Source organism: Lissotriton vulgaris, chromosome 4_1, assembly GCF_964263255.1.
Source record: "Lissotriton vulgaris chromosome 4_1, aLisVul1.2, whole genome shotgun sequence".
NCBI classification, from domain to species: domain Eukaryota; kingdom Metazoa; phylum Chordata; class Amphibia; order Caudata; family Salamandridae; genus Lissotriton; species Lissotriton vulgaris.
This window is the reverse complement of record NC_141691.1, coordinates 492,396,348-492,419,445: the sequence shown is the minus strand read 5'-3', so window position 1 is coordinate 492,419,445 and position 23,098 is coordinate 492,396,348.

Here is a 23,098-nt window from a genome sequence, read left to right as displayed (position 1 = left end):
TTGTTTGTGTGTAGGAAGGGACACCTTCCTGCACATTAAAAATCAATGGCCTTTTGCTGTTTCTATGTGTGCTGCACAATGCATCACACATGGAAACAGCAAACACTAGGAGAAATTACACATTTCTCCTTGTTGCGCCAGGGTAAGACCAGGCTTTCACTGGTCTTAATTTTGGCACTGCCATATATTTAGGCCACCTTTGTAACTATGGGGCAGCCTCAGAATCAGTGGGTGTTGCTGTGGAACACCAACCACAACATCCATTGCCCACCTCTTTCACGATAAGTATAGTGTGGAAGGGTGCCTTATTTACAAGGCAGCGTTAAGGGATGGCCTGTAAATAAGGCAAAGCCCCTTTCGCAACCATGACGTCAGAAAAAGTGATGTTGTGGTGGCAATAGGGGCTTACAAATATGCCCCAAGTGTCTTCAAAAATGAGTATTGCAGCACAAATGTTTGCATTGCGTTACTCTCCCCTGGGAATGCATTCCATGGGCATTGCGTGGGTGTTCCCATGCAACTCCTTTTATTTTTTACGTATTCCCAGATTTACAAGAACTTGTAAACCTGGGAATGAGCCAAAAAATGCACCTCCCCAGGCGAGGCGTAACAAGGAGAATTTTTTTATTTCTCCTCATTGCTCCCTTTTTAGGTCTCGGCCTAGGCAGTGCACATGTGCTGTCTCTCCGAGACATCTAGTAATGAATATGGGTATTGAAACTCGCCCATTGCTTCTTACTTTCTCGTGCCTTTGCAGTATTTTAGTTATCAGCCTCATTATTGGCTCTTCATGTCATGCATAACTTCTGTTCATTCCGGAAGCAGCACAGGCTAACTTCAGTATCCTTAAGCGTAATTGTTTTTTTTTTTAAATAGTGCTCAATAACATGCAAGTGTATCCAGGCCGCCGAACACAGTCCCGGACGCACCACCCCCTTCCCCCACCCCCATTGTTCTCAGCAGCAGACCCCGGGAGCAGCGATGCATGAAGAGCGTCGGCAACAGCAAGCACGGCAAATAGCAATCTATTAACTGTATTTTTATTTGGCAGCATGGCTCGCTTTTAGTATATTGTCCACGCACGCCTCCCGGCCGCCGAACACAAGTATGTGCTAAATCACCTCCTCTAATCCCTTTCGCAACAATCCCAGGCGGCTCAGGCCTCTCCTTTACAGACAACCTCCTTGGTGCGCGCACTCACAGAGGAAAAATCTGGGACATTGCAGGGTCCCAGCAGAACATATGGGGACACTAGCCGATCTGTTAAATGAGAACATCTGGCCACATTCTCCTGTCCGGGTGTGCAGAACTTTCTGCACTTTTAATTAGGCCGCTCTGAAAAACTGATCAAAGTCACTGCAGTTAGTTAGCAGTTATGGGCTAGCAATTTGCCTTCCTTGCTGTTTTTGAAAGATTTAAAATGTTTTATTCTGCAATGGACTGCAACTGTGCCAGTCAATTCTTCCAAACAACAAAACGACAATGCTGGCAACTGTTTTCATTCAAGTGAGAAGACTAGAGTAACATCTGGGATTGCGCTCGTATTCGAGCTTCTTTCCCTTTCATTTTAGGTAACATCGTTTCATGGTCATTTTCTTTTGCTGTGAATCCTGCGATAGCTAACGCTGGCGCATTGTAAAAACATGAAAATTGTTGTTTTTGTTTACTCTAATAAAGCATGTTTAACATAAGCACTTCGCATTCAAGTTGTTCTTAACGCTCCAACTTCCCCCTTTTCCCTCACAGTCAACTGTTGCCTTCTTCCCTATCGCTTTAATCACTTTAATCCATTTGCTGCCATTCTTTTTCATTCCTGCCCTTTGACCTCTAAGGTTGACTGCATCATTGTTCATGTTCTTTTCTAGTCCCACTTCTTTAGCACCTCACTTTTCAACATCCCTTGACCCTTGCAATATTCCCTAAATAACATTCATAGTATTGTCCTGTCTTCTTTTAAATGTCTGACTCTCGAACCTCATCGACTCCTCTCTCAAGCATATTAGATTCTTGCTCTCCCAAATGGCCTTTGGTCTTCCTATCTGGAGTTTGGACTTTCTATGTCTGTTCGTATTGCGCCTTGATGCCCCTTGGGGCTAAGTTTTGCGCGGTATAAAAACGCCATTCATTCATTCATTCATTATGACCTAATTTCTCTTCTCTCATCTACCTATGGCTTTTTTGAATAGGCACCCGACGACCAATCACTTTCTCAAGCACAACCATAGTCTGATCTTTTTCAGCCACCTTAAAAACAAGTGTCACAAGCACACGCAGGACAGGAACAATATATCAGCTGCTTTTCAAGGTTTCCTCTCACAAAAAAATGGTACTGCAAAGACAGCAGCACATACGTGCACACATACATGTGGACACACACACATGCACACACACACACGACACACACCCTCACCTACCCACCTCCCCATACTGAATCAACAGGATTTACATAAAAAAGAGCGAGAGGTCACACAGGCACAGCACTTCTCTGGGGCTGCATGACAATCAAAAATATTTTCACATTTGTCAATAAATTCTATAACCCATAGTAAATGACAATATTTTTTATTTATGTTTTGAAAACCTGTAAACACACACTTTGTATTTATAGTCCTTGCTTCCGAAAAGCAAGGCTGGCGCTAAAAGAGTTGATTCTCTGAAACAAGGACTACAAGTTAAATGTTCCTTGCTTGCAGGTTTTCAAAACACATAAATAAAAAGCATTGTCCTTTACAATGCCAATAGCTCACACTCTCGTAAATCTGAGACCTATTTCATTGCAAATGCTTGTTCTATGTGTGATTCTTTCTGTAGTAAACACAGAGGGAAATGCCTGTCAGGATTGTTTTGTGCAGGAAGGTGTCCCTTCCTTCACAAAAAAAATATTGTATGCAACGCAGAGAACCTTGCATCCTGGTGCAAGGGTGCCTGCATTGGCACTAGGCAGCCCATTGTGCGCCATTGCATGGAGAAAAGTCAGGAATGCACCGTATGCAGCGACGGCTCGTGGAGGGAGTTACGGTGGGGCAGGAGGGTGGGGAGGTTGCTAAAAACCGGCATATGGATAATTGCAGGTAAGTAAACAATTTAATTATTAAAACGAATTTCGTAGCTAGCACTGCATTGCATTTTGCGATGCAAGGCGCACTACGAAATTCGTTTTATTAATTAAATTGTTTACTTACCTGCAATTATCCATATGCCGGTTTTTAGCAACCTCCACCCTGCCCCTCCCCCTCCCCACCCTCCTGCCCCACCGTAACTCCCTCCACGAGCCGTCGCTGACCGTATGCCTTAAATACGGTGCATTCCTGTCCCTTCCCAGTGACGCAGTGCTGCACTGCATGCTGACTTGCTGTGCTGCATTGTGCCACTATTCATAAATATCCTCTTACTTTGCCAAAGATGAACTATGATTTTGTTTGTGATAATAAAAGTCCCCCAGAAGGCATGTAAGGGTGAGCTGTTCTGACACTAATCATCTTTTCTGTGCTGCATTGTGTTGTGCTCTGGGTGTGCTTGACAGTCAGCGAGCCTACAAAATGGGATCCAGATTTTTTGGAATCGTCTCTGTGGCTTACCGAGGAGATATTGCGGCAATGACAGTGGGTTCACTTCATGTCTCTCAATGTCCATGTGTGGGGTATCATGTGGACCATGCAGCCAATAATATGCATGCATTTTTTGGGCTGCTCTATAATACATTCCAATATCTGGGGCGTTATGCCCACCTGCTACTAAATATGGTTTAGTCAGAGTCTCCCATTGCACATGTGGCTGCTTCCCAGGGCTAAGGCCTTTTTGTTTTATCTTTTTATTTATTTATCACACATTTACTACACTGAGCTGTATATAAAGACCTATTATTCTTAAAAGATGCAACTGCAGCTGGCCGTTAGTTGTGTGTTTGTGCAAGTGTACCTCATACTGTGCCACACTTTATCTCAGTTTCATATCCAATGCCCCTTTCGGGAGTGAGCCTTCACTGCTCATCTTGTTACCCTTGGAAAGGTAAGTGTGCAATGGAGGCAAATAGGTACTCCGAGTTGGAAGTCTGATCGTATTCTAGGATGGAGAACAACTTTGGTAAAGATCATTGTCATCTCGCTCGTCTTCCTTCTCGGTCATTACTCTATGATGGTGAGTCTTGTCCTGGGGAAAGGCAACCCTATTTGCTCCCCCAACAAAAGTAAACGTGTCCCCTAGAATCTCATTAAGCCTTTAATTTTTTCAAAGCTCCTCTCCATGAGGGCCGAACTGGGGAACTAAAGCAGCCCTAGAAAAAATGCTTAAACCAGTCCGGTTTTCTTGATCTCCTCGCGCAATCTCTCTTGTTCCAGCCATACATCCATTCTCTCTCCCTCCTTCTCTCCTCTCTCTCTTCACCCTCTCTGATCGTTCTCTCTCTCCATTCCCCTTCCTCCTTCTCTTTCTCAGCCTTCGCATGCATGCTACATTTAACCTAGAGGTTTGTAGGGAACATAAGAGAGGCTTCTGAGATCTGTCAAGGCTCAGCTGCAGGCTACGTTTTGCAGCTTTTCAGTACAGCTTTCCTGTTCTGCAGGTTGATGCATGGCTATGGCTCTCTGGCAGTGGCCCTCTCTTGTGCATAATAATGATAGCCTGTGCATACAGGATATGGTAGTGCTCCAGCTTCCTGTTCTTCTTTTCACTTCCCAGGGATGCTTGACTTTATGGACTCTCCTCGACTCAGTTGCAAGATTTCCACATAGGATCCTCCTTTTGCTAAGCCCCACATCAGGATGGCATGACTCTTTAATGATGACCATAAGTACAATCAAAGGGTGGGACAAGGAACTGTTGTAGGTCCAGCCATCCGTTTTCCTAACTCTTAGTACTCAATCAAATGCACGGAGGCTGTTCATGGGGATGGGAGGGGAAGGAGAGGTTGGAGAATCAGAAGAATCCAGGGAGTATTCTTCTTTGGAATGTAAAGCCCTCACACACTCAAATGTGAGTCATGCTTGACCTGAACGTGTAGGTCCAGAAATACAAAGCCACACAGGACATAATACTGCAGCCAGTACGCAGTCCACCGCATTGATCTAGCGGCCTAAACTTGATATTATATGGGTTGGATTAGAGATTTAGACTCGTTATACACATAGGTATAATGTATTTTAACTATTTTCCCTCTGGAGTGAACGATAATGACACCCAAATGGATGTGTGAGGGCTTTACTTGCCAAAGAGGAACACTCCCCGGAAACATCTGATTCTCCAGCCTCTCCTTCCCCTTACTCCTCCCTTCCCAGGAACAGCCTCCCTACATTTGATGGAATCTTTATTGATGGGCTACATTATTTCTGGTTGCTGCTCAGTAGCTGATCATTATGATCTTTATTTTTATCCTTTGTGTGGTCGAAGTTAGGGGTCGATTATGATAGCGGTGAATCGGCATCCTCCGGGCCGGTGGAAGCCACCGCCGGGCCAGAGGATGCGGATTCACCGTCGCGGTGACAGAAAACATCCACCGCCAGATTAGGATGGCATTGGGAACAGCGGCGGATGGCAGGTCCATCCGCCACTGATCCGCAGGATGATGAGCGCTATTTGGTGGCGGTGTCTGCAAGACACCGTCAGCCAAATTAGGATGTGTGGTGAGACATGCTTTTCCACTGTGGATTTTCCGCCGTGGAAAAGCATGTGGAACTATGCTTCTGGGCCCCTTGCGGGCCCCCAGGGTGAAGGGGGGGTTGGGGGTGCACATGGGGGGTACCTATGGCACTCCCCTGGATTTACATGCACAAAGCGGCATGGAAATGCAAATCATGCATTTGTAATGTTGCGGCGGGTGCTGCTTCAAGCAGCACCCTCCGCAAGGTTAAAGATACAGGATGTGACCGCCATAGTGGGGGTCACATCCTAATTGCAACGGAGGGACTGCCGCTGCCCCTGCGGATGGCCCCTCCACCTCGGGGTGGCGGACGGACGCAGGTCCGTCCGCCTTCCTAATAGGCATATTAGTTTGGTTGTGATAGAAATTGGGGCTTCTACTTGGCCGAGATATGCCCCCAGTCCAAACAAACACCACATCCTAGTCAGGGTAGGCCACAACACAACCTACATTATCTTGTTCTTACCCTCTGGTAACTTGGCACACAGCAGTCAAGCTTAACTTAAGAGACAATGTGTAACATATTTGTTTCCCACATAATACAATAACAGACAAAACCCAACAAGAAGACGGACACCACACCATGGTAAAAACGTAGATTATGATTTTATAAATAAAACAAGACCATATTAGCAAACATGCATCCATTAAAATTTGAGTTATGCATTTTAAATGATGAAATGCAAAAGTTAGCACTTAGAAGAAAGTAGCGCCTAAAGAGTTAATTGGTTGCGCTTGACATGGACAAAATCAAAAATCCAGGCCGACTACGATGGAGCACAGGCTGAATAAAGAACCAACACAGGCCCCAGTGCAAAAGTATCTTGATCCTGGTCGCAACAGCAAGATGTGTCGGTGATCCTCACGCAGGTAAGGCATTGTGCTGAATTTCTTCAAATGCGTAACTGCGGAGATGCATTGGTACCATTAGCAAAGCTTCAGGTCCAGAATGCAGAAGTTCTGAATGTGATGCACCAGGTTTCTCCATACTGTGGATGCGCAGCATTGATCTTCTCCACGCAACTGTGGCGCTGCATCGGTTCTGTGACCAACACATTGGTTACAAAGTGCAGCAGCTCCAAATGTAATGCACCAGGTCTCTCCACGCTGTAGGGGCGATGTGTCAATCTTCTCCAAGCAGTGGCAGTGATGCGTCAGTTCTGAAGCAGTGGTTCTGAGTGCGTTGCCCGGTCAGGTACCCACAACAGTGACGAAGCGCCGATTCTGCTCTTGCAGCAGAGGATGCATCAATTCTACTGGAGTAAACCTCTAGGTCCCCTTCCAAGGGTCCGGACTGCGGTGGAACCACTTGGCAGGACAGAATCACAAGTAGATGAGCCCAAGGGTTGGAACAGGGTGTTCTAAGTATTTTGTGCCCCTGAGACATAAGCAACAGGAGGCAATCTAGCAAGCCCTTTGAATCACTCTGGGTTCATTTGATGTGGGTCCAGTCGTTCTCACCCACTCAAAGGGAGAGCAGCAGGCAGGAGGGCAACACAGCAAGGCAAGATGTCTGCAAACAGCCATTCCAGCAGAATAACAGTCCTTGAGCAGCACTGAAGATCCTCTTCTTCCTGGGAGAGTAGTCACCGATCCAGAAGTACACTGATTAGGTGTTGGCAGAGGTCCAGTACTTATCCTCAGTGGTGGCTTTGAAGTGGGGGATGACTTCAAAGAAAGCTTTGAAGTGCACAGAGGTTCTTCCTTCCTACCCTGGCTCCACACACACTAAAGGGTATAATCAATCCTTTGGGGACAGCACGCAGCCCTTCAGGGTGTATGTGTTGGCTCCTCCCTCCCATCTTGTTCTGGATGGCCTATCTGCTTGCAGATGACCAGTCAGGAATACCTGCCCTTCCTTCGCGTGTGACTGTCTACAGGGAATGTAGAAAACTGTCACCCACCCCAGACATATATTCTATAGGCAGGTAGAAGGCATAAAATGGCTAAAGTAAGCAAATGCTGACTTTCTAAAAGTGGCATTCACTAAACTGGAATTTATAATCCAACTTCACCATAAATTGTGATTTTAAACTGTAAGTTCAGTGACACTAAACTTGAAAAGTAAATCCCTTTTCAATTGGGACTTACATTTAAAATATGTAATACGGTAATTCCAATGTTATCCAATGGGACAGACAAGCCAAGTAGTAGTGAAAATCAAGGTTGAGAGTTTTTCACTACCAAGACATGTAAATTTTAAACGCACATGCCCTGCATTTTAAATACACTGCACCCTGCCCGACAGGCAATACAGCGCCTGCATTAGAGGTGACATATATGTATTTAAATGGAAAAGGTAGGCCTGGCAGGAGGATTTACCTGTTGGGTCGCAGTGTGAAACTGCACACACAGGCTCTGTAGTGGTAGGCCCACACAATGGTTAAGGGGCTACTTATGTGGGTGGCACAATCAGTGCTGCAGGCCCACTAGTACCATTCACTTTACAGGCCCTGTGCACATGTGTGCATTTTACTAGGGACGTATAAGTAAATTAAATATACCAATTGGAGATAAGCCAATGTTACCATGTGTAGGGGATGAAGTGCAATCTCTTTTTCACTGGTTAGCAGTGGGAAACAGTGCAGAGTCCTAAAGCCAGCAAAAATTATTTCAGAAAAATGGGGGGAGGCAGACATAAAAATGGGGTTAGACTACCCGAAGGCTGTTAGCTCTATCAGGTGCATTCTGCCTGCTGGTGTTCATCAATGGCTGGATGTTGGCGATTTGTTCTGGCCTCTGAATGTTTGCAGTGCAGACCTGCAGCTTCTGCTATTTCAGTGTGCTTTTTGGTGGATGGTGCCAACATTACAAAGCATTCTGCTGTGCAGAGTTGAAAGCTTGAAGGGCTGGTGCCATTGGCTTGGTTCAGGATTTTTGATGGTATGGGTCATTTGATGAAAGTGGGCAGTGCTTTGCTGCTGATCAATTCATTTTGGTGAGTGTTGTGATTCCTCATGAATATACTGTGCTCAGCCTCATCTTATCTAGGCTACACTGTCCCTCCTTGGGATGGTTTGGATTGTGTTTTGGGACCTTTAGTCTATTTCGATTTCTCATTATGACTTTTTGTAGTAGGTGCCTTCTGGTAGTCAGAACGTGTCCAATATTGTTCAGGAGCACTTAATCTATATTGAAGATTTGCACTTAAGGTTTACTGATTAGTGCAGTTCTTTTCATGAGTGCATCAGTGTCTGATTGCATGGTGGAATACGTGGGTGCTTAGTACATCCTTGTATTAAAAGGACAATGAATAAGATGACAGAAGAGGTGGGAAAAGCTCATTACTCATGGGCAAACTTCATCACTTCAGGTCCTGTTCATCCCTGGTTGCATTTGAGTCCTGTTCCATGTTCCAAGCCCATCCATTTCTCTCGGGATATCATCCAACCTCATATTGTCTCAATTGACATTGCACAGGAAGAGGAGGGATGGTGGTACCCTGCTGTAGCCAACTTTGTAAAATACATTCTAGGGAAAGAACATTATGTTTCTTGGGGAAGCAAAGATGTTGTCTGACTCCAGAACCGCGAGGCATCAGAGATACCAATGGGCTAAGACGGTCTCCCTCCAAGAAAAAGGTAAAACATTGAGCAAGAAAAAGGGCAAGAAAAGGATTGATGAATGCCAAAATGAATGATGGAACATGGCAAACAATACATTTAACATTAAAAAAGCTAAACTGTGCAAAGAATTGGCAAGATGTAACAGTTATTTAGATTATACTGAAACAAAACATACACAATAGAATGAAATTTCTTATGCATATTCCATTCTATGTTAAATGTCAAGCGACTGAAGCTAATCCATGTGAGGGATATGAGGCCATTAGCAGTGATGTATAGGCTAAGGAAGAAGGTAAAAGTGATGCTGTATCAGGAAGGCAGTTTAAGGAATATCTGAGACAGTGTTACCCTCTTTCCTCCTTATGAAAATGTACAGCATGCACTGCCTCTCTCTCTTCCAACCAACTAAACCTCCCTTATAACAAATGGAGAAACAGAAACACACAAAAGATGATGAGAGGATGCTTGCAATAAATCTAACCACTGGCAATCGCTCAGAATAGCCTTCCACCCATTGTTCTTTCGCCCAACAAACCACCTCATATTAGACCCAGCTATATGCAAATCAGTCTTGACACCATTCCAAGATCAGCAGCCTACCCTGAACTCCTATGATAGCTCTTTGTTGAACCTGAACAGATGCAATCCAAAAATGGCTTCCCCCTGATTGGGGATCTTCAGTCAGGTGAAGCTTGGTTCTAGTAGCACAGTGAACAAGGGAACTTCATCTGGACATATCCTTGGCCACTTAGCATATGACACCAAACACACATAAAGTGATGGGAGGATGCTCCTAATAAGTCTAACCTCTGGTAATAACTCAGGTTAGCATTACGACCCATTGTTCTTCTGCCCACCATGCCACCTCAGTTTAGACCCAGCTATATGCAAATCAGTTTTGAACCTGCTCCAAAAGAAACAGTCCAGTCTGAACAGCCAAACCAGGGCCTGTCTGAACAGGAACACAAACAACCCCAAACATATTTTGCCCTGATTGAGGCTCTTCAGTCAGATGTAGCTTGGCTCCAGTCGCACAGTAATCAAGGGACACTTGTCTGGAAACATATGCATGTAAGGCATTGTAACCGTATTATTATTGCGAGAGGTGGGAAATTTGTTACAGAAGCGAAGACTCAAGTATATAAGGTATTGTGCCTCCTATAGACATGACGGAGAGTCTAGTATTATATTACTCATCTTTAATTCCCACAATTTTTAATATTAATATTTGTTCTCTATGATTTCTTTGCATATGTGAGAGAGACTACTTTAGTATGCTCTAATCTGCTAGGCTAAAACTAATTCCTAACAGTGGGTTACATTTTATTGAAATCAGATCTTCGTTTCTAAGTGAAGATCACTACACCCATAACTAAATGCTAATAATCATATTTGTCCTTTTACAAAGGGATTCATACCACAATTGTGCCATTTATAGACACAGCAAATAACAGGTTTTATTATTACACAGTTTATTTGTATTAAATTTACTGACTACAAAAAGATGTGAAAGGGGAATTGGCCTTGATGGATTTGATACCTGTTGTTTTCAGACCACATCAGATGAGTAGTTAACTTATCGAGTCATCTTGCATACTTAGGGGCCTATTTATGAGGCCATTTGCATCGCTTTTTCCCAGGTACTGTGGGGCAAGAGCGACGCAAACCTTAAGATAGATTTTGAAGCCACACAAAGCCCCTTTGGGTGGTTCTGAGTGGCTCCAAAAATCTGGAGTCACTGTGTTGTGTTCCTCTGCCTTTGAAGGGTGTTCCATGGGTGTTGTGTGGGTGTTTCCTTATGCCTTCCCAGGGGAGGCATAACAAGGAGAAAAACAATTATTTCTCTTTGTTTCCTACTCTTTCTATGTGTGCTGCATTGCGCAACACATATAGAAAGAGGAAGTTGCCTCGCAGGATTGTTTTTGTGCAGGATGGTACCTTCCTGCACAAAAACAATCATACATGCAATACAGGATCCCTTGCACTATGGTGCAAAGGTGCCTGAATTGACGCTAGGCTGTCCAAAGGTCACCGGCACAAGGAAAAGGACATGAATGCACCATGTTCCCTTTAATACAGTGCATTCCTGCCCTTTCCCTGTCACTCAGTGCAGCACAGCAAAGTGAATTGTTACACTGCACTGCGTGACTTAAATAAGCCCTTTAGTCTCTCCTTACAAGTGACCTGAAGTGGTAATCTGGGGAGAGACCTTTACGGGCCCTTGTAAGAGAACCGTTGTTTGTAAGATTTTAAAATAAACCTAGTAATCATTGGTCTAATGTCACCATACTTGAAGACTTTTGTGGTAATGCCTGGCACTCACTTGCCCTCTTCAGGAAAATGAGGAAGAGCAGTAAAGGCCCCCATCTCTGAAAATGGACCCCATATTCCATTACCTCTTGCTTAAAACAGATTTGGGCCTGATATTTCCAAATGAAGGAGAAACATTCAAAATTATACCCAGCAACTCTACCTCACCATCAGCCAGATTCATCAAGCGAAATTGCGCTCGCAAAGGGCCAGATTCTGAGAATCTGTCCCTTTGCGTGCGCAATTTTTGCATTTGGGATTCATCATCCCAAATGCAAAATTCGCTATTTAAGAACTCGTAAATTTGCGAAGAATAGCATTTGAGGAATCTCTATTAAAGATTCCTTAAATGCAATTCTTGAAACATTTAAAAATTGCGAATTCGCAATTTTGAACCGCTATTTACCACAAAGTCAAACCTCGTGGTAAATAGCGAAAACTTAGAAAAATGCATTTAACCACATTGCTGCGGCTGTAATTTTTCCGCTGTGCGGCAATTTACAGAAACCCGCGTTACATGACGAGCTCAGCTTGTCATCAGCACACGGCCACCGTGGCTGATGACGAGCTGAGCTCGTCCTCAGCAGCGAAGGGGTTAAATGCATTTTTATAAGTTGCATGTTACACAAGCACATGTCCTTTGGACTGTGTAAATTTACATTTCAGGGGTGTTACAGGGTGTCCTTTTGACACCCCTGCACCCTTGAAATCGCTATCTCATTTGCGATTAGCTAATTGCTAATCGCAAATAAGGAATGACTCCCCATTCATTCCTATGGGCTGAATCAGCCCGATTCATCATTGTGAAGTTTTGCGAGTCTGAAATAGCGATTAATAAGGAATCGCTATTCCAGACTCGCAAAACGGGATTCATGTAGGAATCACAATATTTTTTGCGATTCCTACAGCTTCCTTATTTACGATTAGCTAATTGCTAATCGCAAATAAGGAATGACTCCCCATTCATTCCTATGGGTCTAAAGGCCCATAGGAATGAATGGAGAGTCATTCCTTATTTGCGATTAGCAATTAGCTAATCGCAAATGAGATTGCGATTTCAAGGGTGCAGGGGTGTCCAAAGGACACCCTGTAACACCCCTGAAATGTAAATTTACACAGATGTTACTCACACACATTTCCAAAGGACATGTGTGTGTGTAACATGCAACTTAGAAAAATGCATTTAAATGCATTTTTCTAAGTTTTCGCTATTTACCATGAGGTTTAACTTCGTGGTAAATAGCGGTTCTAAATTGCGAATTCGCAATTTTAAAATGTTTCAAGAATAGCATTTAAGGAATCTCTAATAGAGATTCCTTAAATGCTATTCCTCGCAAATTTGCGAGTTCTTAAATAGCGAATTTTGCATTTGGGATGATGAATCCCAAATGCAAAAATTGCGTACGCAAAGGGCCAGATTCTCAGAATCTGGCCCTTTGCGAGCGCAATTTTGCTTGATGAATCTGGCTGAATATCTCCCTGATTGAGATGCTGAGAATGTAGCCAGAAAAGGGAATTCCGGTCTCCCGGTATCCCACACCTGAGTCTAAGAAATTTGTAATGAAGGGGGAGAGTTCCCCTTTCAGAGGCCATGGAGCAAGCAGATACTACTAAGCTCAAATGTTGTGGTTGAGACCTTTTCACTCCCAATCTCCCAGGGCCAGGCCTATGATAGGCTCTGAATAACTGAGCCAAATACTCCTTCTGCACTTGGCTCTCAATCAGTCAAGCAGTCCAAGGCTTTTTGTGGAGGAGGATGGTTTAGGTTGAAAACAGGCTCACAACTTAATGTACACTCAGCAACCGCAATAATTAAATGTCTAGCCAAATACTCATTTGCTTAAAGTAACCTCCAGGCTTCCCCTCTCCAGAGAATATGAGTCTTACAAGTACCACACAAGGTCACAAGCCACACACTTAAGGTAGCATCCTTCTTTGTGTCACAGCATTGTACAGGGCATTTGCCCCCACTTCACCACAGCGGTGAAGTTGGGGGATATCTTCAAGTTTCCCTGCGGCACCCACCTGGCCTGCAAGGGCCACTAACCACGGCTGAGGCAGCTGCCCTCTGCCCGGGGTGACGACCCTATCTTCACAAAAGTGCTGCACCAGGGCAACATTCACCAAAGCCCCCTGCTTCATATACAGGGCTTGGAACAATGTAAACTGACTGGAAGCCTGATCATTGCTTTGGTCCTGACGTGAATCCGAACCTCAAACTCTGCTTCAGGCATTCCTTCTACAGGATCCTCACTGGTACTCGCTCCCTCCAGGCAATCTCCAGCTTCTCACAGAGTCTTCTGTTAATCGGTCAGGCAGAAGCTGGTGCTCAAGGCTCCATGGCGAGTAGTCTCCCGGGTGATGTCCCCTTATCTAGCATGGAGACTGGCATTCTCTTACACCCCAATCCTGGCCCAAACAGGCAGAACTCATGCTGAGCTCTTCCACACTGATCTACAGCTTCAGTTTGACAGTGTGTGAGTCTAAAGCTCCCCTTTTTAAAAGTACTATACCTTTTAATAAGTGGATTGTATTTAAACTGTATAAATTGCACGTATATAGTGCTTACTACCACTGGCAAGCCATTGAAAACCCTTTTCCAGACACCGATGTGATTTAGCATCTATGTCTTTGAACTTTGTATTCTGGTTGTTGCCACTTTGAAGTACCAATTCCTCCGTTATGCTCCTCCAGAAAGTAGTCACAACAGGAGTGTCTCCAAATCTTATAGCTCCAAACACAGGCCATGGGCGGCACAGCGGTACCATGCGATAGGCTCACGATAACGCATCAAATGTCAGTGATAAAGTCAAAGTGAGGCCAAAAAAATGCGAAAAAAGGAACGCAAAAAAGTTGCGATGAGGCCAATTGCGATACAAAAATCAGTGAAAACCAATGACAGGCCAGACATTCACACACGTCAGGTGGGAAAAATCACCATAAAAGTAGAAAAAAACATACAAGCAAAAGCCACACAACAGTGAAGTACAATGCATGTTGCCAGAGCAAGTACAGAGGACAACCAGAACCCCCACAAGCCTCCCGGAGGATCAGACTGGGACCTCGGGGTCAGAGAAGGGCAAGGACAAGAAGAGTAGGAAGTAGCGATTGAGTCAGCAGGAAAACAGGATCCTGATAACGGAGGTGGTAAAACACCATCAATTACTGTTCGTCACCTCCACTGTGTCATTGGCAACAAAAAATGGAATACGGCAGTCCATCGTGGACAAGGTGAATGCAGTCGGAGTGCTGAAGAGGAAAATGGAAGAGGTCAAGATGCGCTGGAATGATGTGAAGCGCAAAACGAAGCAGAAACTCTCAAACATACGGTAGTCAGCAATACAGACTGGAGGTGGGAGTCCAGCGCCACAGTAGGAGCTGGATGATATGGAAGAAAAGGTGTCCACAGTCATCAGTGGGGAAACGGTGGCAGGAGTTGGGGGACCGGACACTGCTTAACATGACAGGACACAAGAGCACCAGGGTGAGTAACGACCAGGGACTGTGGGGACTGGGGGAGATTGGCACAATGGCACACATGCACAATTAAGTAGAGCATATCAGCAGACAAACCATGCCCCAGACCCCCAACTCCCAACAAGTGACCAATGTACCCAAGTATGCAACATCTCAGCACTGCATAAGCACAGAAGTCAAAGGCACAGCGCATGTAAGGGTGAAGGGGCAGAAAATTCAGAGCGGCAGGGGCGACTCCCCCAAAATGCTGGACACACACATAACATGCAGAGCACATCAACATTGACAACGATGTGGTACAAACCGCAACACGTCCACAACAGAACAGAGGGCACAACTGGTGCTGCATGTGTGTAGAAACTGGCCAATCACATTTGGCATTGCAGGGAAATGTGAGTTGATAATGTACAAGTAGAAACTCACATCCGTGATGTTGTCGAAATGTCCACTTTCCCACATCAAATAGGCAGTTATTCCCAAACAGCCACAATGTACACTGTCATGCAGTCTGTATGTAGACATGCACCATGCCACAACATACATGTGAACACAATGTTAAACTGCATCTCCCCTTCACATTGTAGAGGGAAAGCAAACAGCTCTTGCAGAGCAGCCCAAACCTCTCTTCTCTCATGACGAAAAGGACCACCACACCAACGACATTGGCGCCCTCCAAGAGTTTATTGACAGCCTCCGCACCCCACCTCCAGGGGCACGGCATCCCAGCTGCATCGATGAGACCCCACTCCTTGCACAGACCACACAGCAGGCATCACCCACCACCACGGCTGTCTCCCAGGACCTCCACGAAGAACACATGGCCTTCCAACGCTTTGTGTTGGGGTGCCAGGAGAAGCTGACTGAACAGATGCGGGTGGGGTTTGACCGCAATCGCAGACAAACTAGATGCCATACGTGGGTGTCTAAGTCCCATCAGGCACCACTCACAGTCCCTAACGGACACCCACAGTCCGCTCCATGCTCTCCAATGGACCATGGCTGACATTGCTGGAGTTCTGACTCAGAGACAAGAACAACTGTCCATTCAGAGTGGCGCTAGCAATGTCACACAGGAGTTGGGATACATGGGGAGGTTAACGGAGACCATAAAGTGGACGCAGGCGGAAAAAGCGGCTGCCATGGCTGCACCACAGCAAGAGGTAGATGGGTTCCTCAATGACCTCAAGACCATCCTCATGGCATTGCTGCCACAAGGCCTGGCGCTGAATACTGCTGCTGGACGATGATGCAGATGAACCTGCCTTCGTGGTAAGAAGGACGCAGTAGCATTCATCTCCGCCATATGGCCTGTTTCTGCTTGGTTATGTCCTCTGAGTCATCACCTTCCACTGCCCCCCGATACACCCGTGGCACACACTTTGGACCTCAAAATGGATTGCCATATTCTGTTTGACCGCCAATGATACAGCATTCAAATTGAGGACTGAACTCTTCTTCTTCCTTTGGACTCGTCATTCCCTGAAGGACTCTGGCTGGCCCTCCACGGGCCAACATTGTAAAGTGGGATTTGCAGGGCCCAGTACTGTTCCAGTGGCAACACTCCACTGAACGTGCATTAAACATTCATAATTACACAGAAGTGTCATGTGTATGATCTTTCAAGTTTGGAAGTATGGATGAATGTAGGGTCAGTGATTCCCCCCTACGTCCATGTTGCTCATGTTGTTGGACTTGGATCATAGGGTGACACATTGCAGAATGCGGTCCGGTTGGCGCCCACACAACAACGGGGACACATGCAGTAGTTACTTCCTTGTCCAGCCCAGTATAGAACCACGTCCAGAGCCCTGGGGTCATTGTTCACACCCTTACGCTGACTGGCATACGCCAGGCAAGCCCACTCCACTTACGCTCACAGGGGGGACGACAATGCTACATGTCCCAGGTCTTCCCTGTAGTGATCTGCTGATCACAGGTCTAGTTGTCAGCATGCCACAGCCTCTCCCTCATGGCTGGTTTACACTCACACCACACCCATCCAGCATACGTGTCACCGGGCATGTGACCCTCTCAATAGGTAGGGCCGGGCGCACGTGCAGGATGCCATTTCCACTCTCTGTCTGGGTATTTCTGTGTGGTTATCATTCATGCATGAGGGCCTAGGACCCTGCAACATCACATTCCCTAGGGCTGGAGGTGACATGATGGTGTCCGCATCACAATACTCAATCATAGAGGGTCCATGACTAGGGGGGCACAGACTTGGTGTCACGAATACACTGCGTCCAGCACAGGCACACCGCCAGGAAAGGTGACTTTGGGTACACTGAGGTAGGGGCACCTTAATTGCTGAGTGGGTGTGCAGCCTGTGATGATGAACCGTCCTGGCGGTCCAGACTGGTGAGGATAATTGTGAGCCCTGCTGGAAATCAGTGTAGGCCTGAGTCAGCAGGCAGTGCTGGCCTACCGCTAGGTGGCATTGCCTCCCAGGTCACAGAGTTAGTGGCACCTAAAGGGCTGAGTGAGTGTGCAGCCTGTGATGATGCCGTGTGCATCAAGACCCGGAATGAAGTGTGAGACCCGGTGGCCTCCTGAATTGGGCTGCATGATGTGGAGGGTGCCATGCTTGTGGGCCCGGGCTTGGGGCTTGCACCAGCACGTGGTGGGCCCTCTAGGAGACACGCCAATGGCGGAAGGTGAGCAGTGAGGCCTGGGTGCACAGGGGCGGGCATGCACCACTGGGCGGCGGGAGCGGCTGGGGTGCAGTGGCCTCAGTGCGCATGGGCGGGCAATCGATGATAGTGTATGCAATTGTGTGTACTCTGCCATTCATAACTCCGGACTGTGTTTCAGAGGAGGGACCTGCAGAACTGGAGTGCATACTGGCTCGTGGTTGGAGACGCACCGGTGCCAGCAGGTAAGCAGTGAGGCCTGGGTGCACAGTGTCAGCACTCTCTCCCCCAATCCCTCTCTTCTTTTCACTGTGTCTCTCTCTCTTGCTCTCCCTCTCTTTCCGTATTTCTCCCTTTCTCTCCCTCCATCTCTTTCTCTCTTTCTGTCTTTCTCTCTCTCTCACTCATTCCGTCGTTCTCTCTCGCTCCCTCTCTTTCTCTGTCTCTCTCTCTCTCTCTCTCTCTTTTGCTGTCTCTCTGTCCTTTGATGGGTGCATGTCAGACCTTCTTATCTGGATCTTGTCTTGCAGGCTGTGACCTACAGATTGTCCTGAGGAGACCTGCCATGAGTCTTCAAAATTGCTGTTTTGAGGTTTTTTTTAATAAAATGTTTTATTTGGTAATTCGAAGGTGAATGTGTGATATGCTTTTTTGTGACAATGCATGTATGATACTTGTTGTAATTGTGCGACATCAGGCGAATCGTTTTGTTCATGATTTTGTGCGTTGATATAACATATCTTTCCCCGGGGGTGGGTCTTGGGTGTGGTGGCGTAGGGTGTTGTGGCACTCTTGGGGGTCCGAGCTGCATGATCGTTGGCTTCATGGCATCTGTAGTTCTTCAGGTGTGGCTCTGGGCTGGGCTCCCTTTTCTGGTGCAGGTTATCGTCCGACTTTACTCCAGGTCAGAGCAGGTGTTAAATTCCGGCTGCTAACGTGCCTTATAACCTGTTTTTGGTTCTTATCGCCAATCTGGCTTGTCATTGTGAATGTTGCGGAGTGGTATTGTCATGGCTTTTTGCACTGGAACACCTACTCTTTATTTCATTAGCAATAGTCATCTCAGAGGTCATCTGTGGCAATGTTCTTTGTGTATGCTATCGCGGGTAAGCTGGTGATATGGGTTGTTAGCACCAGCTTGTGAATGGGGCGAAAAATGTATTCCCACTTTGGCTGCAATAAAGTGCCAATAACTTGGCGATACATCCTTGAGAATATGCCCTGTAATGTGCTAATGTGTCTTAGACACATTAGTGATTCTCAAAAGGGTCGCAATTGACCTGCCTCATTAATATTCATGAGGCATGTCAAATTTGCAACTCATTGGGAATGGGCAATGACCCAGGGATGGTGGCTTGCTGGGGACCACAGACCATCATTTCTGTATTTGCTCATAAATAAAGCAATTTCTTTTTTTTAAATGCAATTTTTTAACCCTTTTGCTGCCAGGTCTTTCCCCTCCTTGTGCTAAGCCTTTTTTGGCTATTTGGGACAGTTTGCGCTTTGGCCCCTATAACTTTTTGTCCAGATAAGAAAGCCATGGCAAATTTGAGTCTTTTCCTTCCAACATCATGCAGAATTTAAAGGTACCAAGTGTTTGTGGATTCCCCTGGATGGGACCCAAAAATTATCCAAAATACAGCAAAATGTTGTTTTTTGGGGCAAAAGTGGAGAAAAGTGCTGGAGAAGAAAGCATCCTGCAAATGGTATCAACAAAGGGTTTGTGGTGCTGAAATCACCATCTTCCCAGCTTTCAGTGACAGGCAGACTTTTGTCAGAAAACCAACATTTCCTACACTGTTTTGCCATTTTATTGGGACATAGCCTATTCTTGCTACGTTTTGTGCTTTCAATCTCCCTCCAGTTAGTGGTAGATAGGGGTATGAAAGCAATAATGGAGCCCGGAAAGCTATACATTTATAGAATGTAGAGAAAATGCTGATTTCAGCAAGGGCTCATTTGTGTAGATTTTTCAAGTCATTTTTATAGAAACTAACAGTTGAAAATAAAAAATATTGAAAATGAGTTGACAAAATAAATACCATTTGTGCCACCGTTTTCACCTGTAACGTCTTCTAAGTATGTTAGAGTTTTGAAAGCATTATACCATTACATCCGATGGACCCTTCTGGTTGTGGGGATATATAGGACTTGTAGGTTCACCAAGAGCTAGCGGAACCCAGAGTAACTAACTGAGCTGGGTCTTGTAATGGTTTTTTCAATGTGTACCAGGTATTTAGCAATTCATCTATAAAATATAAAGAGTGAGAAATAGGTATCACAGACACCTATGTATTTCCAAAATGGGAACCAAATATAGAGTTTAGAAACAGTAGTTATTTGCACCTCTCTGAAACTGTGGGTGAATTATAGGACATTTTTCAAAGTTACTTCTTTTTTACACATTGTCTTACATTTTGGAATTAGAAATCAGTACTTAATTTGTGCCGGTGCTTTCCGGTGCTTAGCACCGGCACTTAATTATCAAGGCCAGGTCTACACGCAGTGCATCAAATCATTGATTTTGGAAGCACCTCAGTGTTACTGTTACAGTTGCTTTTGTCATTTAACTTGGAGCAACATAACACTGACTGGCTTCACAAACTGCCAGGAAGGGTCCGACTTGGAAAGCAGCCCTATCGTCATCATCATGACTTGGGAAAACTTAAAGTCAGTGTGCTGAGCTCCTTGAGTTGAACGTGAAAGTGAAAAAGAATGGACTCCAGATCGTCTGGCACTGCTGGGGGCTTGTGAGTGGGGGTACTGTGAATTAGTGCCAGGAAGAGGGTACTGACTGACTCACAGTACATCACAAGCAGAGTGCCTGCCCTACCTACTGCGTATGACGGTGCTAGAGCGGTGTTCTGGTGTGCCACGGCGAAATTTACAAAGTGTCCGGGAAGGCGCCAGGCGGAAAGGATCAGGCCGGTCAGGTACAACAACACAGCAACTCGATAGTACAAGCAGGGTGAAAATATTTGTTTCCACCATGTGTCACAGCAGTTATATTTATTGGTGTTATTGCGTTGGTTGAATTTCCAATGCTAAAACTGGAATATCTCCTACGCACACACTCACAGTCTTATTATGAGATAAATCATTTACATCCGAGGTCGAGTCAGTGAATGAGTCAGTTTCAGTCCCAACACACGGCCAGCCGGCCATGGGCCACGGCCACAGAGTAGTGGTACTCTGGCTCGACGTCCAGTGCAGTGAGTGACAGTGACTCTTTCCTCCTCTCCCAGTCCCAGTGAATTGTGTGGCGGGCAGTGGCCCGGCAGCAGCTGTGAGCCTGGCCTCATGGCCTGCACTGGCTGGGGGTGGCTGAGCAAAGAGGAGAAAATGTAGATTCATGAATAAATGAATTAATGAATCTCAATCTTCTTCTCAATCCCAATCATGAATGACTCAAACACGACAGCCAGTGTCTGTCTCTCGAGTCGAGAGTAATATGTTGATGGCAGGCATGGAGGCTGCTGCCCTTACTACTTAGCAGTGCCAGTGTTCCATCCGGGCGGGCGGAATTGGGCTGTATTTTAGTTGTGCGGGGGTGGAGCTGTGTGGCAGGAGGCAACGTGCACATATTTCAGATTGTGCATTTGCCACGCTCCAGCATACCCACATCTGTGGGCCGCACCCCACCACCACCGAGTCATCGTGGTGGTTCAATCAACGGGCCACAGCCTTTCAACTCGGTCACTGAGTGTGTGCAAGCCAGCAAGGCCTGACGTCGACGTCAGGTTGGTGGACTGGCAGTGGCAGCAGAGAAGGGACTGGTTACCAGACAGTACTGAGCGTCCAAGCACCCAGGTGAGGCAGGCAACTGCAATATGACACCTGACTGGCACTAGGCCCAGCCGTGGCACCACCGCTGCCCCCCAATCAGTTAATGAAGCTGGCTACAGCGTAGCAGGCAGCCTAAGGCAGTGGCAGTGCTGTGCACTGACTGACTTTCTGCAGTCAGTGTGTGTGGCCTGGGCCGGCTCGAAGAAGTAACTAACTTTAACAGTTAACTGTAGCGGCGCAGTAGTAGTAACCGCCATGTGCCCGCCTCCACCCCACCCCATAATAATGCCATGATCATCAATCAGGATGCCAAGAGCAAGGAGAATGGAGATTCACACTGAATGAATCTCATTCTGGTTCCGATGGTTCTTCTCAATTTGATATGGCAGCCACAGCCTTTAGTTAGAGTGTTGCCGGCCTGGTGGGCGGGTGGCATGGGAGGGACACTGGTTTGGGCTGGGTTTTGGGACTTTGTAGGGTTGGGGCTGTGCACTGTAAGCAGTGTGAGTGCGCGCAGTTTAATTTTTTCAAATTGTGCGTTTGCCACGCCCCAGCATACCCTCACGGGCCAGCCGGCCGCACCCCACCACACCGAGTCATCGACCCGTTTAGTCAACAACTTCAACACCAGCCGACTAGCTGAGCCAAGCCATGTCATAGTTCTAGTAGTAGTACTGACTGCACCAGGTGAGGCAGGCTGGCAGTGGCAGGCGGCAGGCCTAATGCTGCCCTAAGCAGTAGCCTATGGCAGTGCAATGAGTGAGAGTGAGTCCTCTGTCTGCACTGCAGTAAGGCAGTGACTCAGAGTGTGTGCACTGTCTGCACTGCAATCAGTGTGTGTGTTTGTGTCCCGGCCCAGCACGAATGCAAACCACTAAGTTTAAGTTAACAACTGGCAGTAGTGTTAAGCAGTATAAGAAGTGAACTTAGTTAAGTAACTTAACTAGTAGCGCGGTAGCCGCCTTGTGCCCGCCCACCCAACATGCCATGAATAATCATCAGGATTCATGATGCCAATAATGTGCTGCCCGGCCCATGCCAAGCCAAACCTACTCTGCTTTTATTTTTGGGGGGGGAGCGTGACGGTCGTCAGCAGGTCACCTCCACATCACTGTGTGTGGTGGTAGTACTGTCTGTCTGTATAGTGTAGAATGCTGCAAGAATGATGAGATCATCCGTGCATAGCCTGGCCAGCAGTAGCCTAGTGCTAGGCTAGCCGCTGGCGGCCGTACACAGGCACACAGATTTTTTAAGTGTGCTAGCCTCAGTGTGGAAGTGGAACCCCAGCTTGCAATGCGGGGTATGTGCCTGCCGAGACTGCGGATGCTTACTAATGATAGCTCTGGATCTAAATCCAGGCTGCAAAGATAGATCTGAGAGTCAGTGAGGGTCATAGGTTCAGTTTCAGCCTAGGACAGGTCCATGAGAGGACTGCAAGACTCCCATGTTATACACAGTAATCCAGACTGCGGTATTCTATAGTACTAAGGCAGTAATGGAGGCTATATAGATGCTATAGACAGTGCATGGTGATGGCATGGATGGCACCCATGTGGATTGCTGTTTATTCTTCGTAAGGGCAGGCTCAGGCAGATATTACTGTATTCATTGGCATGCCATCATGATTCACAACGCCGCACTGCCATTGATGGGGCGGCAACTGCAAGAGATTTTCCACTCGATGCTGTGTG